The sequence below is a fragment of the Ascaphus truei genome, chromosome 4 (assembly GCF_040206685.1).
Source record: "Ascaphus truei isolate aAscTru1 chromosome 4, aAscTru1.hap1, whole genome shotgun sequence".
Taxonomy (NCBI): Eukaryota; Metazoa; Chordata; class Amphibia; order Anura; family Ascaphidae; genus Ascaphus; species Ascaphus truei.
In genome coordinates, this window is record NC_134486.1 from 1212576 (window position 1) to 1227827 (window position 15252).

The 15252-nt window shown below is 46.9% G+C and overlaps 1 protein-coding gene across 1 annotated transcript in view; it reads right to left on the bottom strand.

Moving 5' to 3' along the window:
- The window catches only part of CGREF1 (cell growth regulator with EF-hand domain 1), a 114820-nt gene that overhangs the window by 67709 nt on the left and 31859 nt on the right, over positions 1 to 15252 (bottom strand). The gene's annotated exons all lie outside the window — the stretch shown is intronic.

Sequence of the window (15252 nt, forward strand, 5' to 3'; positions counted from 1 at the left end):
CAGGGAGCGCGCGTGTCATGTCCTGCAGGGAGCGCGCGTGTCATGTCCTGCAGGGAGCGCGCGTGTCATGTCCTGTAGGGAGCACGCGTGTCATATCCTGCAGGGAGTGCGCGTGTCATATCCTGCAGGGAGCCTGCGTATCATATCCTGCAGGGAGCCCGCGTGTCATATCCTGCAAGGAGCGCGCGTGTCATATCCTGCAGGGAGCGCGCGTGTCATATCCTGCAGGAAGCGCGCGTGTCATATCCTGCAGGGAGCGTGCGTGTCATGTCCTGCAGGGAGCGCGCGTGTCATGTCCTGCAGGGAGCGCGCGTGTCATGTCCTGTAGGGAGCGCGCGTGTCATATCCTGCAGGGAGCCCGCGTGTCATATCCTGCAGGGAGCGCGTGTGTCATATCCTGCAGGGAGCCCGCGTGTCATATCCTGCAGGGAGCGCGCGTGTCATATCCTGCAGGGAGCGCGCGTGTCATGTCCTGCAGGAAGCACGCGTGTCATATCCTGCAGGGAGCGCGCGTGTCATGTCCTGCAGGGAGCGCGCGTGTCATGTCCTGTAGGGAGCACGCGTGTCATATCCTGCAGGGAGCGCGTGTGTCATATCCTGCAGAGAGCCCGCGTGTCATATCCTGCAGGGAGCGCTTGTGTCATACAGTATCATGCAGGGAGCGCGCGTGTCATATCCTGCAGGGAGCGCGTGTGTCATATCTTGCAGGGAGCCCGCGTGTCATATCCTGCAGGGAGCGCGCGTGTCATATCCTGCAGGGAGCCCGCGTGTCATATCCTGCAGGGAGCGCGCGTGTCATATCCTGCAGGGAGCCCGCGTGTCATATCCTGCAGGGAGCCCGCGTGTCATATCCTGCAGGGAGCGCGCGTGTCATATCCTGCAGGGAGCCCGCGTGTCATATCCTGCAGGGAGCGCGCGTGTCATATCCTGCAGGGAGCGCGTGTGTCATATCCTGCAGGGAGCCCGCCACGAAACTGCCCACACTAAATACACACATCCACCCCAATTCCTTCTACTATTGTGTTGTGATCCCAGTCCTGAGTTCAACTGACCATCTGCTTGTGCACTCAGTGAGACGCCCGCTCGCGCTCCGGGTGAGACGCCCGCTCGCGCTCCGGGTGAGACGCCTGCTCGCGCTCCGGGTGAGACGCCTGCTCGCGCTCCGGGTGAGACGCCCGCTCGCACTAGGTTCTGCACTACTCCCCAGAACCTCTGTATTTTGGGGCATAACCACCAAATATGTGCCATATCACCAACACCCCCACAACCTCTCCAACAGAGGTTCATGGTCTCTGGATAAATCTGCCTCAACCTCTGGGGCATCAAATACCCCCTGCAAATCACTTTATAAATATTTTCTTTAGATACTGTGCATAATGATGTGTTCATTGCATGGATCCAGTCCTCCCAAGGAATCTCTACCTGAAAGTCCTGGGCCCGATGATCCATATACCGGTGTGTGCAGGGAGCGTTACATTCACCAGAGCAAGGACATTGGTAAATAATTGAGATAAGGCCCCAGTGATGGTTTCTATTTCTGCATAGTTCTTCACTCATAGCGTACACTCTGGGAAAGTCCCACCTGGGGACAACTGCCTCGGATAGTGGGAAACTTGTAAAAATCTAAACAACTCCGCTCCCGTGAAAGAGTACCTCTGCCAAAAATCACTAACATTTAATCATTTACCTCTCTGAAGCATATCTCCCCATTTCTGATATCCTTAACCTTCCATAAATCAAAAATACCTGTAGACTAACCCAGACCAAAGTCCGGATTGTCAAAAATAGGGGTACATCTTCAAAGAGCTGAGGCTAATTGGAAATTGGTTTTGCCCCTTATACCAAAGCTGTCTCACATTTTAATCTGGTCTGTAACTGTTACATACGCCCATAATATACAGCTCAACATGTTATAGTGCGATCCGCTATAATGCGGATCCGCTCAAACGCGGTTTGAGCGTGGATCCCGATTTTATTTTTATTTTTTTGCACACACTACTCACAGCACACTGCACACACTCACAGCACACTGCATACACTGAACACACTCACAGCACACTGCATACACTCACAGCACACTGCATACACTCACAGCACACTGCATACACTCACAGCACACTGCATACACTCACAGCACACTGCACACACTCACAGCACACTGCACACACTCACAGCACACTGCACACACTTACAGCACACTGCACACACTCACAGCACACACTGCACACTGCACACACCACACACAGCACACGCAGCGCACACTCACAGCCCTCCCCCTACCTTTCGTGTCACAGACCCCCCCCCCTACCTTTGGTGTCACAGCCCCACCCCCCGCCATTGGTGTCAGCTGCTGGGGCATCATGGGGCTGCTGGCGGAGATCGGTACGAGGCTGAGGGGGATGTGGGGGAAACGGTGGGGGGAACGGTGCGAGGCTGGGGGGGAGAGGGGGAATGGTTCAGGGCTGGGGGATTGGTGCGGGGATCGGCGCGAGGCTGGGGGGGTCAGTGCGGAGATTGGTGTGAGGCTGGGTGGGGGGGAATCGGTGTGAGGCATGGGGATTGTTGCGAGGCTGGGGAGGGATCGGTGCAAGACTGGGGGGGGGGATCGGTACGAGGCTGGGGGATTGGTGCGGGGATCGACTAATTGAGAAACAGCAGGAACCAGACTAGTTATTTCAATTGACTAAGAGGACATTGCGCTTGTCTCTGAAGTGGGTGTCAGAGGGTCAACAATAGGTATAACAGAACCTGTGGGGATTTTTATGAAAGGAACCTTAGACACAGAGATAGGCCAATCCAATACGGCATGGGGCACTGGTCATGGAAGAAACAGAACTAGGTATATTTAACCATGTGGGGACACTGGTGAAAGGTCTGATTGTCACTGAAGTGGGTGCTTGAGAATCCATAGTGGGAATATCAGGCTCTATGGGAGACCTTGTGGCAAGGGTCTTAGACTCAATTAACGAAACTGCAGGCATTACAGACATATCAGAGAAGGAATCTTTTAAAACAGGAGTTATAGCAGTAGTGATAGGCATATCACATACTACAGGAGAGTCAGAGGAAGGGGAGCCTGCTTTTACATCAGGAGTTATAGCAGTAGTGATAGGCATATCACATACTACAGGAGAGTCAGAGGAAGGGAAGCCTGCTTTTACATCAGGAGTTATAGCAGTAGCACAGGTTAACACAGGAAGTGCTGGAGAATCCTTAGATGCAGTAAGGGGAGGCTCTGACCTTACTAAGGGATCAGAGACAGATAAGCTGATCTCTGAAGTGGGAGACTCTAAGGAAAAAGGTTTAGAGTCAAAGGCAGGAATTTCAAATGTCTGAGAAACAGGAGTGGTGACACTAGGAGCTGCAAAGGTTTTAGAGAGAGGGGAATCTGCGTGCTAGCTCATGAGTAAGGCGGATTCATGGGCATCTCTTTTAGATTGGCCTAAAGTTTCAGAAGAAGTCTCAGGGACCTCAGTAGCATGAACCTTAGCTGGGACAGGGGAATGAAAGCAAAGAATTCCACAGGCTCAGCAACTTGAGGCTAAAGGGGGGTATAAATGTGCAAGGTCTGCCTTTAAACTTATGGGTTGCGGAGTAGCATGGGTTAAAGCAAACACTGCATGAGAGTCAGAGAAAGGGGAGTTTGACTTAGAAACTGGAGGCATAGTCCTGTTTAAAAGATTTACTCAGTGGCCTTAAGCAGTGATAAGTTTGGTATGTTCCTTATGTGCAAGTCCTGTTTAAAAGATTTTCTCAGTGGCCTTAAGCAGTGATAAGTTTGGTATGTTCCTGATGTGCAAGTCCTGTTTAAAAGATTTACTTAGTGGCCTTAAGCAGTGATAAGTTTGGTATGTTCCTGATGTGCAAGTCCTGTTTAAAAGATTTACTTAGTGGCCTTAAGCAGTGATAAGTTTGGTATGTTCCTGATGTGCAAGTCCTGTTTAAAAGATTTACTCAGTGGCCTTAAGCAGTGATAAGTTTGGTATGTTCCTTATGTGCAAGTCCTGTTTAAAAGATTTGCTCAGTGGCCTTAAGCAGTGATAAGTTTGGTATGTTCCTGATGTGCAAGTCCTGTTTAAAAGATTTACTTAGTGGCCTTAAGCAGTGATAAGTTGGTATGTTCCTGATGTGCAAGTCCTGTTTAAAAGATTTACTTAGTGGCCTTAAGCAGTGATAAGTTTGGTATGTTCCTGATGTGCAAGTCCTGTTTAAAAGATTTACTCAGTGGCCTTAAGCAGTGATAAGTTTGGTATGTTCCTGATGTGCAAGTCCTGTTTAAAAGATTTACTCAGTGGCCTTAAGCAGTGATAAGTTTGGTATGCTTGAATATCAAAAGGTATGTTCCTGATGTGCAAGTCCTGTTTAAAAGATTTTCTCAGTGGCCTTAAGCAGTCATAAGTTTGGTATGTTCCTGATGTGCAAGTCCTGTTTAAAAGATTTACTCAGTGGCCTTAAGCAGTGATAAGTTTGGTATGTTCCTTATGTGCAAGTCCTGTTTAAAAGATTTGCTCAGTGGCCTTAAGCAGTGATAAGTTTGGTATGTTCCTGATGTGCAAGTCCTGTTTAAAAGATTTACTTAGTGGCCTTAAGCAGTGATAAGTTTGGTATGTTCCTGATGTGCAAGTCCTGTTTAAAAGATTTACTTAGTGGCCTTAAGCAGTGATAAGTTTGGTATGTTCCTGATGTGCAAGTCCTGTTTAAAAGATTTACTCAGTGGCCTTAAGCAGTGATAAGTTTGGTATGTTCCTGATGTGCAAGTCCTGTTTAAAAGATTTACTCAGTGGCCTTAAGCAGTGATAAGTTTGGTATGCTTGAATATCAAAAGGTATGTTCCTGATGTGCAAGTCCTGTTTAAAAGATTTTCTCAGTGGCCTTAAGCAGTCATAAGTTTGGTATGTTCCTGATGTGCAAGTCCTGTTTAAAAGATTTACTCAGTGGCCTTAAGCAGTGATAAGTTTGGTATGTTCCTGATGTGCAAGTCCTGTTTAAAAGATTTACTCAGTGGCCTTAAGCAGTGATAAGTTTGGTATGTTCCTGATGTGCAAGTCCTGTTTAAAAGATTTTCTCAGTGGCCTTAAGCAGTGATAAGTTGGTATGTTCCTGATGTGCAAATCCTGTTTAAAAGATTTACTCAGTGGCCTTAAGCAGTGATAAGTTTGGTATGTTCCTGATGTGCAAGTCCTGTTTAAAAGATTTACTCAGTGGCCTTAAGCAGTGATAAGTTTGGTATGTTCCTGATGTGCAAGTCCTGTTTAAAAGATTTACTCAGTGGCCTTAAGCAGTGATAAGTTTTGTATGCTTGAATATCAAAAGGTGTGGGTTTTTTTTCCCCTCTTAACTCTGTGCTGTTAATTGACCAACTGGAACAAGCTGATTTATTGGGGCGGGGGGAGGGTCATGTGACTGTTTTAGATGTATATAACAAATATCCCCCTGCTTTGGCAGGATAGCATTGGCATCTTAAGAGTGATGCATTTAAAGTGATCATTTTAAGTGACAATAATAGTTAGACTATAGTGATCATTTTAAGTGACAATAATAGTTAGACTATAGTGATCATTTTAAGTGACAATAATAGTTAGACTATAGTGATCATTTTAAGTGACAATAATAGTTAGACTATAGTGATCATTTTAAGTGACAATAACAGTTAGACTATAGTGATCATTTTAAGTGACAATAACAGTTAGACTATAGTTTGACTAGAGGTGACTGGGGACTGCATCCTTTCTGCAAACTCCTACTCAAGGCAACAAACGGTGAGCTTATATGACCACACTTTGATCCCATGCTTGTTAACCTGCATATTTTAACCCCACACCCCTTTACAACTTATTTCACTGCAGCCTCTCCCAAAACTGACTGCACAAAAATAACTCCAACACCAACTCAGCCCGCTGAAACCCAGAACTGACTAGCATTGCAATGCAGCAAAACATTTGACAAGGAATAGGCACACCCCTGCTGTTTAGTCTGCACACACTCACAACAGCTCCATGCAGCACTGCCTACCTCTGGCATCATGAACCTGCTATGTATCTTAACTTTTTTCTTTCTCCTGGCCTCATGGAGATGTAACTCCCTCTATACACTACAAACTCCTCCATCCTGGCCCACACCCAACATCACCATACACCCTGGACTACTCAAAAGCCTTGCACTATCTACTGAATGTTGGTAGAGAACTCTAAAAACCAGCACACCAACCACTGCTCATTCTAATGGCAAACACCACAAATTTACAACTTGCAAACAACTACCCAAATTTCTACTCATACTATTACTCTCTTTAGCAGGTGATATTGAACCTAACCCAGGTCCTCCCATTTCAGCTCTGTCCCATGCCCCTGAGAATTCCACCTTTAAATTCCAAAAAGGGCTATCTGTCGCCCATATAAACATCCGGAGCCTGCTGCCCAAACTGGATGAACTAAGGGCATGGTGTATTATGCATAAACCCAAAGCCATCGTTCTTACAGAAACATGGCTATCCCCTAAAACCCCTGATGCAAATATCGCCATTCAGGGATACTCCATTTCTAGGAGAGATAGGTCAAAGAGAGGAGGGGTGTTATTTTATATTGCAGACACATTACAATTTACACTGTTAAACTGCCCCCCAAGCCCACCCTCTTTTGAAATTCTAGTTGGCAAAATCTGCCTCCCCTTTTCTAAGCCCATCTTGCTCGCTGGCATCTACCGCCCCCCTAAAGCCCCTCTACAATCCCTGACTGATATCACCCAGTTTCTTGGCTCCATTTCCTCTCTGAATGAGAAGAGTGAGCTGCTAGTTCTTGGGGATTTCAACCTCAATTGGCTTGACCCTAAAAACCACAAAATCCAGATACAACTCAAGTCACTTAACCTATCACAACTCATTTCCCAACCCACACGGACAAACGTGAAATCACATAACCACTCCTTGCTAGACTGGATTCTCTCCTCAAACCCCAGCAGAATCCAATCCTCTGGCATCCTTCCTGACATTTTCAGTGATCATGCAATAGTGTACTGTGTAAGGAAAATTAAACAGCCCCATTCAAACCCTAGAGTTCTCCTCACTAGAACATTTAAGAACTTTAACCCACAACAGTTTCTGGATGACCTTACCAAATGCCCATGGCACAGATTCGATTTAATTCCAGACCCTGATTCTGCGCTCGACTATTTCCAATCAGAGTTCTTAAAACTCTGCGATACCCATGCTCCACTACGCAAAATAAGGGTACGGGGGGCCCACCTTCCATGGGTTACAACTGACCTTATTGCACTCTACCAGCTCAGGGATACCTTGTGGAAAAGCTACAAAGTAACTGGCACTACCAAGGATCTCAATCACTACAGATGCCTGCGGAACATGTGCACAAGGCAAACAAGGCACGCAAAAGCCCAATATTACTCTGACAATCTCCTCCAGAACACATCAAACCCAGCTAACTTCTGGAAGGTTATCTACAATATATTTTAGCCTCCTAACCATCAACAACCAAGTAACATCACTAAGGGGGATATTACTCTGACAAACCCCACTGACATTGCAAATGCATTCAATAATTACTTTGTGGGGTGTGCCACTAACTTATTAGCGAAACGCAGCCCAAACCACAAATCTGAATCTCATCCTGGGAGTACACACATAGCCCCACCCCCTCCCAACACTGCCCACAATTTTCAATTTGGCCCAGTATCTGAAGAGGAGATTACACAAGCGCTCCTCAAACTAAAACTAAGCAGCCAATGCGGACCTGACTTACTACAATCTAGGTTCCTACGACTTGGTGCCCCAGCCATTGCCAAACCAATTGCTTCCATAGTCAACTCTATCCTGTCTGCAGGCCATATCCCTAAGACTTGGAAAACTGCCAGAGTTGTCCCAATCTTCAAAAGTGGGGACAAAAACACTGTCTCAATCTACAGACCAATCTCCCTTCTCCCAATCCTATCCAAAGTCATGGAAAAATGTGTCCACTCCCAATTAAAGATTACTATAACAAGACAAATTTCCCTAGCCAATTCCAATCTGGGTTTCGTCCCAAACACTCCACCGTAACTACGCTGCTAAAAGTTTGCAATGAGATCCAGTGTGGAATGGAACGGGGACAACTCACTGGTGCAGTATTCCTAGATTTTGGAAAGGATTTTGATACTGTTGATCCTGCTATTCTGCTCAACAAACTCCAGAGCTCTGGAATAGGGAAGCATGCTTTAAACTGGTTTCAGTCCTACATATCAGGAAGATCCCAACATGTGTCCATCTCAGGCTCTAACTCCAACCCCCTGGATATCACCTGTGGTGTCCTGCAAGGCTCTGTTCTGGGGCCCCTACTCTTCTCAGTGTTCATTAATGATCTTCCCACAGCTTGTAAGGAAGCCTCAATACACATGTATGCAGGTGACACAATCCTATATGCACACAGCCATAGCCTCTCCGACCTTCAACACATACTTCAGTCTGACTTTTTGAGACTCGAAAACTGGATTTCCCAAAACAAACTGTTTTTAAACACTGACCAGACTGTAACAATGGTATTTGGGACCAAGACTACATTTTTAAAGCTTCCAGCGACTGAGCTCCATATTAGAACCAACGCTAACACCACCCTAACTCCTGTCACTAGTTTTAAATACCTGGGCATATGGTTTGACTCCCACTTAACATTCGGGATGCACATTGATACCCTGACAACCAAGACCTATGCCAAACAAGGGGTACTTTACAGGAACAAATCCTCCCTAAGTCATCTGGTCAGAAAGCGTATCGCACAGCAGATGCTAATGCCAATTATTGACTATGGAGACATAGTACTGCACCGACACACTTTATTCGAGCAAATACCCAGTATGTACCTGGCAGATACCTGGAATGCGCCGCTCCTCACCTCTGACAAGCCCCGTTGTGTTTGCCTTCCCAGCCTGGGTTCATGCCTGGCTGACGGGCGGCTGATCTGTTAAATGATAATGATTAGGATTTAATAGGCTGCAATGCTTCGCGTGTCTACCAGATGGCATAAATTCATGAATTGTAATGCAGTATATATATATATACTGTGCAGTATTGCAGCCAGCGGGAATAAAATGCTTCAATCCCTGCTTGGAAAATACCTCAATGCACTCGGGCAGAAAACAGTCACAAACCTCAATACACCCGGGTATACCCGAATTCGTGGGACTAGCCGAGCTCGAATAAAGTGTGTCGCCAGTGTATATGGCTCGGGTCCTCAAACCCACCTTAGCAAACTTGACACCCTCTACAATTCAATTTGTCGTTTTGTTCTCCAATGCAACTACAACACACATCACTGCGAAATGCTCAAAGAACTAGATTGGTCATCACTAGAGTCTAGGCGCAAAGTTCATCTTTCCTGTCTTACCTTTAAATTCTTTATGGGCAAGCTACCCAGCTATCTGAACAAGCCCCTCACCCCTACCACATGCAGCACCTATCACCTGAGATCTGACTCCAAAAGACTGTTTATGGTCCCAAGGCTCAACAAAGTATCCGGACGTTCCTCCTTCTCCTTCCGTGCACCCCAAAACTGGAACAACCTACCAGAGACTCTCACATCCACCACCAGCTTAAGTTCTTTCAAATCTAAGGCTGTCTCACATTTTAATCTGGTCTGTAACTGTTTCATATGCCCATAATATATATTATCTCTTACTGTGCACGCAATGTCTTGTATATAATGTATACCCTGTTCATTTATGTAACTGTATTTGTAACCATGTATTATTTGTTTTACTCTGTGCCCAGGACATACTTGAAAACGAGAGGTAACTCTCAATGTATTACTTCCTGGTAACATGTTTTATAAATAAAAATAAATAAATAAATAGAAGGTTCCTCTTTTGGCTCTAGGACAGTAACATTGGCTTGGGGATTGCAAGAATACACCAAGTGTGCCTCTAGGGGTTTACTAGCAGGGGTTAAAGCAGGCATAGCATCAGAGAAAGGAGAGCTAGAATTAGAAACAAGAGACCTAGAAAGTTCATCCTCAGGCTTCAGAGATGCAAAATCAGTTTGGGAGTTCCCAGGAGAGGGGGGTACCCCCAAGGGTTTAGTAAGAGAGATACAAAATCAGTTTGGGAGTTCCCAGGAGAGGGGGGTACCCCCAAGGGTTTAGTAACAGAGATGCAAAATCAGTTTGGGAGTTCCCAGGAGAGGGAGGTACCCCCAAGGGTTTAGTAACAGAGATACAAAATCAGTTTGGGAGTTCCCAGGAGAGGGGGGTACCCCCAAGGGTTTAGTAACAGAGATGCAAAATCAGTTTGGGAGTTCCCAGGAGAGGGGGGTACCCCCAAGGGTTTAGTAACAGAGATACAAAATCAGTTTGGGAGTTCCCAGGAGAGGGGGGTACCCCCAAGGGTTTAGTAACAGAGATGCAAAATCAGTTTGGGAGTTCCCAGGAGAGGGGGGTACCCCCAAGGGTTTAGTAACAGAGATACAAAATCAGTTTGGGAGTTCCCAGGAGAGGGGGGTACCCCCAAGGGTTTAGTAACAGAGATGCAAAATCAGTTTGGGAGTTCCCAGGAGAGGGGGGTACCCCCAAGGGTTTAGTAAGAGAGATACAAAATCAGTTTGGGAGTTCCCAGGAGAGGGGGGTACCCCCAAGGGTTTAGTAACAGAGATGCAAAATCAGTTTGGGAGTTCCCAGGAGAGGGAGGTACCCCCAAGGGTTTAGTAACAGAGATGCAAAATCAGTTTGGGAGTTCCCAGGAGAAGGAGGTACCCCCCAGGGTTTAGTAACAGAGATACAAAATCAGTTTGGGAGTTCCCAGGAGAGGGGGGTACCCCCAAGGGTTTAGTAAGAGAGATACAAAATCAGTTTGGGAGTTCCCAGGAGAGGGGGGTACCCCCAAGGGTTTAGTAACAGAGATGCAAAATCAGTTTGGGAGTTCCCAGGAGAGGGAGGTACCCCCAAGGGTTTAGTAACAGAGATGCAAAATCAGTTTGGGAGTTCCCAGGAGAAGGAGGTACCCCCAAGGGTTTAGTAACAGAGATACAAAATCAGTTTGGGAGTTCCCAGGAGAGGGGGGTACCCCCAAGGGTTTAGTAACAGAGATACAAAATCAGTTTGGGAGTTCCCAGGAGAGGGGGGTACCCCCAAGGGTTTAGTAAGAGAGATACAAAATCAGTTTGGGAGTTCCCAGGAGAGGGGGGTACCCCCAAGGGTTTAGTAACAGAGATGCAAAATCAGTTTGGGAGTTCCCAGGAGAGGGGGGTACCCCCAAGGGTTTAGTAACAGAGATACAAAATCAGTTTGGGAGTTCCCAGGAGAGGGGGGTACCCCCAAGGGTTTAGTAACAGAGATGCAAAATCAGTTTGGGAGTTCCCAGGAGAGGGGGGTACCCCCAAGGGTTTAGTAACAGAGATACAAAATCAGTTTGGGAGTTCCCAGGAGAGGGGGGTACCCCCAAGGGTTTAGTAACAGAGATACAAAATCAGTTTGGGAGTTCCCAGGAGAGGGGGGTACCCCCAAGGGTTTAGTAACAGAGATACAAAATCAGTTTGGGAGTTCCCAGGAGAGGGGGGTACCCCCAAGGGTTTAGTAACAGAGATGCAAAATCAGTTTGGGAGTTCCCAGGAGAGGGGGGTACCCCCAAGGGTTTAGTAAGAGAGATACAAAATCAGTTTGGGAGTTCCCAGGAGAGGGGGGTACCCCCAAGGGTTTAGTAACAGAGATGCAAAATCAGTTTGGGAGTTCCCAGGAGAGGGAGGTACCCCCAAGGGTTTAGTAACAGAGATGCAAAATCAGTTTGGGAGTTCCCAGGAGAAGGAGGTACCCCCCAGGGTTTAGTAACAGAGATACAAAATCAGTTTGGGAGTTCCCAGGAGAGGGGGGTACCCCCAAGGGTTTAGTAAGAGAGATACAAAATCAGTTTGGGAGTTCCCAGGAGAGGGGGGTACCCCCAAGGGTTTAGTAACAGAGATGCAAAATCAGTTTGGGAGTTCCCAGGAGAGGGAGGTACCCCCAAGGGTTTAGTAACAGAGATGCAAAATCAGTTTGGGAGTTCCCAGGAGAAGGAGGTACCCCCAAGGGTTTAGTAACAGAGATACAAAATCAGTTTGGGAGTTCCCAGGAGAGGGGGGTACCCCCAAGGGTTTAGTAACAGAGATACAAAATCAGTTTGGGAGTTCCCAGGAGAGGGGGGTACCCCCAAGGGTTTAGTAAGAGAGATACAAAATCAGTTTGGGAGTTCCCAGGAGAGGGGGGTACCCCCAAGGGTTTAGTAACAGAGATGCAAAATCAGTTTGGGAGTTCCCAGGAGAGGGGGGTACCCCCAAGGGTTTAGTAACAGAGATACAAAATCAGTTTGGGAGTTCCCAGGAGAGGGGGGTACCCCCAAGGGTTTAGTAACAGAGATACAAAATCAGTTTGGGAGTTCCCAGGAGAGGGGGGTACCCCCAAGGGTTTAGTAACAGAGATGCAAAATCAGTTTGGGAGTTCCCAGGAGAGGGGGGTACCCCCAAGGGTTTAGTAACAGAGATACAAAATCAGTTTGGGAGTTCCCAGGAGAGGGAGGTACCCCCAAGGGTTTAGTAACAGAGATACAAAATCAGTTTGGGAGTTCCCAGGAGAGGGAGGTACCCCCAAGGGTTTAGTAACAGAGATGCAAAATCAGTTTGGGAGTTCCCAGGAGAAGGAGGTACCCCCAAGGGTTTAGTAACAGAGATACAAAATCAGTTTGGGAGTTCCCAGGAGAGGGGGGTACCCCCAAGGGTTTAGTAAGAGAGATACAAAATCAGTTTGGGAGTTCCCAGGAGAGGGGGGTACCCCCAAGGGTTTAGTAACAGAGATGCAAAATCAGTTTGGGAGTTCCCAGGAGAGGGGGGTACCCCCAAGGGTTTAGTAACAGAGATACAAAATCAGTTTGGGAGTTCCCAGGAGAGGGGGGTACCCCCAAGGGTTTAGTAACAGAGATACAAAATCAGTTTGGGAGTTCCCAGGAGAGGGGGGTACCCCCAAGGCACCACGCATCACGTGCACGCGCAGAGCCCTCGTTCATAGACGCTGACTCATTGCAACTAAGGAGAGCCAGTGTGGCTCTGCTCCTGCACATTTACGGGCTCAGAATAGACCTGACGGTCCTGTGAGCCACTCTAAGGGACGGTACAATATATCTGGCAGTTTACTATCTCAATAAGGGATACCTGAATGCTAGCATCCTACCACAGCATTGAGTTTAAAGGATACATATTGCGAGCAAACGGTATCCTATCCAGCTATTAACCCCTGGAGAGCCAGTTCACTACCATACATGGAGTAGTACTGCATCAATTAGGGCAAGGTTCAATACAGCTGACCTGTTTATTCTCCCTACAAGGTGCAGCACTTAGCAGTTAACTCCGTATTTGAGTATACAGGAGTTCTAGCAGTACCACTACTTTCAGCAGTAATAAAATCATTGAATACTAGTGTTAACTTTAGATCTGCAATTCCAGATCCTAGTTTCACACGTTATATTAATACAGCATATTTTCTGCACTCACGCACCATTAATTCTAATGCTGGCGTCAGTGAACATCATTTGGTGCACAACTACCTAGATTTGCAATTTACAAATCATTATTATATTACTGGCTGCAGCCTTCAGCAGCTAAGTATCGGGTTCTTGTGTTAGTGCACCTAATAGTATTCAATTACTGTGACACTACATATATGGTCAAAACCACAGTTCCTACAACACCACCAACCTCTAGTCAATCACTCTATATGAGGGACACTAGGGCCAGTGAGTTTCCTAACACTGGACCTTAAAATCCTATTGACACTCCCCTGGAGCAATTAACTCCAAGAGTTGACATAACTTGGTACTATTTAATAATTGTTTTAACCCCATTATTTTAACGAACTTGTAATAATAAATAAAGTTATTTTAAATCATCCACCATCTCACATCAGGAAAGAGTGCTATCTATAGGGGTTCTGTTCATCTCTTAATATATCATTTCAATTGCCCCTTGCAGCACCACTCCTTCTAGTCACATTTAGCTGTAGCGGGGGTACCTCACAAGTTTATAAATAACTGTTTCATACGCCCATAATATATATTTTCTTTAACTGTGCACGCAATGTCATGTATATAATGTATACCTTGCTCATTATGTAACTGTACTTGTAACCATGTATTATTTGTTTTACTCTGTGCCCAGGACATACTTGAAAACGAGAGGTAACTCTCACTGTATTACTTCCTGGTAAAATATTTTATAAATAAAAATAAATAAATAAATAGAAGGTTCCTCTTTTGGCTCTAGGACAGTAACATTGGCTTGGGGATTGCAAGAATACACCAAGTGTGCCTCTAGGGGTTTACTAGCAGGGGTTAAAGCAGGCATAGCATCAGAGAAAGGAGAGCTAGAATTAGAAACAAGAGACCTAGAAAGTTCATCCTCAGGCTTCAGAGATGCAAAATCAGTTTGGGAGTTCCCAGGAGAGGGGGGTCCCCCCAAGGGTTTAGTAACAGGACTAGAAGCGCAAGGGGATTGCCTTGCAATTGCGTAACTGGCGAGAAGGGGGTCCTGCTCTTTCATGTACAGACCCATAGATAGGGCCAGTTTATGGGGCATTCGTATAGCCTGGCCCAGCTCTTCAGACATGTTTTCAGAGGTCAGGGGGTGAACCAGCAGGAGGAGCAATGGAGGACAGGGTCTGTTTTAACTCTTTAAGGCGTTGGCCGAAGTTAGGAACTCTACATGGTACTGTCAGATGGGGTCAGGCCTTCTAATAGGGACTGGTTTTAAGACATGGGCAGGCTTTCAAACAGGTACTGGTTTTCAGACAGGGACAGTCTTTCAGACAGGGTCAGACCTTAACCCACCTCAGCAGGGTCCGTGTTTGTGGGGCTGAGCATACTGTAAAGATTGTGCTCGCCACAAACCGGGACCGGACCACGGGGCTGAGGTGGGGAAGTGAATACACCGACCTTAGACCATGGAGTCAGGTCCGGAGTGCGGATTCCGTGGTCAGACAAGCCGGGGTCAGGGCTGGAGAAGGCAGGGTAATCCGTAGACAAGCCGGGGTCAGGGCTGGAGAAGGCAGGGTAATCCGTAGACAAGCCGGGGTCAGGGCTGGAGAAGGCAGGGTAATCCGTAGACAAGCCGGGTCAGGGCTGGAGAAGGCAGGGTAATCCGTAGACAAGCCGGGTCAGGGCTGGAGAAGGCAGGGTAATCCGTAGACAAGCCGGGGTCAGGGCTGGAGAAGGCAGGGTAATCCGTAGACAAGCCGGGGTCAGGGCTGGAGAAGGCAG